Below are 3,062 nucleotides of genomic sequence, written 5' to 3' on the forward strand. Positions count from 1 at the left end.
AGCCAAAATGCACGAATATGGAGGAGGTAAAGTGATAATGTGATACCCCTAATTACAGACCCTCTAAATATTATTCCAGCCTGTTTATAACTACTTTACTATGGAAAAAAATGGCACTCCTCTCTTTTTTCTTCTGATATGAAAATGTACCCATTGTGCAATCCCATCTCCTTTCTCTCTTTCAGTAGCAAATAAAGTGAAAAGTGAATCAATAACTTCCTGCTTGTTTGGCTAATACATTAGCCTCATCTAGTAAAGATAAGGAACTATTATTGGTTTCAGAAATCCTGGTAATAAGAGACAAAGGATAGAGGTGCTTGGTGCTCAGTGCTCATCCAACCCTCCAAGATGGCTATGTGAGAGGGAGTTGATGCAGGAGGCTGGGTCCAGGGGCTGCATGTCAAGCCTTTGCTGCTTATGTAAGTGCAAACTGGGCAGCAACTATGATGAGTCTTATTACCCCTGTACATTGATTACACCTGTATGCACGCACTACGATGTTTCTCTTTGATTTTGCCTTCATGTCATTTTAGGTGATATTTTTAGTAATTTGCCAATTGCTTATGACTTAGCCTGAGTTCCCCAGAAAACATATTGGGGCAAAATTTAAATGCTACAGTTTACAAGAGTGTGTAATACTAATGGAAACAAGACTGAAGGAAGAAGGAGAGAGAACACCCAGGAGTTCCTGCTGCATCTCAGGATATTTCTTAGGTGCAATTAGGGGAAAATTATTTATCTACCTGTCTCCCACTTCCCATTTGTCAAAGTTCCACTCTATGAATGGCTAATTCTCCTGCTACTTCAGATTTCACATATGTGAGTACTGAGCAGGTCCTGTAGCAACTTGGACCTCATTGTTGTTTGAGAAACTTGAAAGTGGAGAGGAGAGACAAGGAATGTGGACATGAGGTGATGGATGCAAGTTTGTTCTCATTAAAAGCTGATCAGAGCTCTTGTGGATCTGCGAGCTAACACAGCAACTGGGGTGAAAAATAAGGCCAAGAACCTCAGAGACTGCTTGAAGCCAAGGTCTGAAGTAGTATACAGTTAAATAACAATTGCATCTGTAATGTGGCTTTGCAATTTTTAGAACATAAAAATAGAAGACAGGGGGATAATACTTACTATGTTATTGGCTTTACTCAAACACGTTATTCTCATTTACCTTCTATAACTGTGATCCTCAGCAGGGCATTTCTCTAAGAAGTATATGCAAATAGGAGACACAGATTGAAACATGAATGTAGAGGGGAAGGTATGATAACATATAACTCATTTTCCTTATAATTCCATTGCACATTAACAGGACACAGAACACAGAGTGCTTGTGAATAGACTTTTCCAGAAAACAATTAGGGAGCTATATTTATCTCTTAACCTATCTTAATATCAACCTTTCAGGTACTGCAGTCACATTTCCTGTTCCAAAAATAAAATAGCTGATTTTTAAAAAGGCAATGATATTTAAAATTAATGCACAGAAACATGCCAACTTGAGAATAAAGGCCTAGATTTAGATATTTATGTACGTAAAGTCGTGACAGTAGAAAAGAAAACGTTTATCTTTATAGAAAAAAAGTAAGTCAATACAGAAAAGCAGGTATCTATTATTAGCCACTCATTAAGTCCTGGAATGATTCAAGAAAGCCTATCAAGCACAAAAGTGAATTTGATTGTACATTTTGTTGGTTAACCACAAGTAGGATTGTGTAACCATCTTCCTCAATATACTTTATTGAAGATTATGCACTAAAGAAAAATTTGCAACCTGTGGTCATGGGTGAATACACACCCCTTAGGTACACAGTGATGACACACAGGGTGGGGTGGACTGTGGTGTACATTGGTCTCTTTCTCAGCCAAGGTACCATTGTCTTCTAATGAGAACCAAAGGATGGAAGCCTGTCACAGGGAAAACCAGTTTTTATATTAAGAACCATGGACAGCTCCAGGCTGCGCCAGGAAAATCCAGTTATTTTCCCAACCTTGGAATAACACAATCCAGGGTCTCCAGGTCTGATTCAGACTCCAATTGATTCAGACTCCAATTTACTTATCTTACTGCTAATAAGGTGTACATAATCAGGCCTCTCTATACCATTCATTACAAATGTATTTATGTGAGCAGGGAGAGCCCATTGATCATATGAAATGTTTGGGAGTAAGGTGAGAGGAATAGTTTAATGTACCAATTTTTTAACAAAATGTCTTATGGTGCATAAATAATTAATCTGGCCGCCATGCAAGGGGCTGGATGATGGGTTAGGCGGGAAAGCCCATGGGTGGGGGCAGGGGCGGGGATCCCCGCGTCGCTGTTTGAATGCTCGGTGGCTGTGGGGGAGAGCGGATCCCACCCAGATTCGGTCGAAGGAGCAACGCCATGTGCTCCAGCCTCCCGGCTCTTCTGCTGCCCATCTGGCTCTCCTGGACTCTGGGGATTCGAGGCTCTGAGCCCCGCAGGTGAGGTAGGGGTTTTCCGCTGACCCGCAGCCTCCTTCCAGAAGCTGTAGCACGCAGACCTGAGGGCATAAGCACTGTACAGCACCCAATGTTTCTCGGCCTGCGTCGCAGCTGGGCGGGGGTCGTTGAGGGGGTCGGACCAGAAAAAGGGCGGGGGTAAGCGGATGGCGTTTCCCTCACCACTGCAGCCCGTGTCACCGTGGGTTCCCTCCTTTGCAGGGAGAGCGGCGGAGCTGGCTCCGCGGCCGAGCCCGGCCCTGTTTAGAGCCGCGCAGCCGCGGCTACTACTTGCCGTCCGGGCTCCAGGTCCCGCTCCGCAACCGCGGAAGCGGGAGGGAGCGCCAAGGGCCTGGGCCACTGGCGCCGGCGAGCGCCGGGGAGGCCAGGGTGCGCGGCGCAGCCGGCTCCGCCTCCGGCTGGTCTTGCCTCCTCCCCCTCCCTCGGCTCCCCAGTCCGCTGCTCCTCCTCCCCTCGCGCCCGCTCCTCCCCCTCCTTTCCTCCCCCTCCCCCTCTGCCCTCCTCCGCTTGGGGCCAGCGCGGCGGCGGCGGCGGCGGCGGCGGCAGCAGCAGGAGCAGCCCCGGCTGCGGGTCGCGACGGC

Source organism: Suricata suricatta, chromosome 9, assembly GCF_006229205.1.
Source record: "Suricata suricatta isolate VVHF042 chromosome 9, meerkat_22Aug2017_6uvM2_HiC, whole genome shotgun sequence".
Classification (NCBI taxonomy): domain Eukaryota; kingdom Metazoa; phylum Chordata; class Mammalia; order Carnivora; family Herpestidae; genus Suricata; species Suricata suricatta.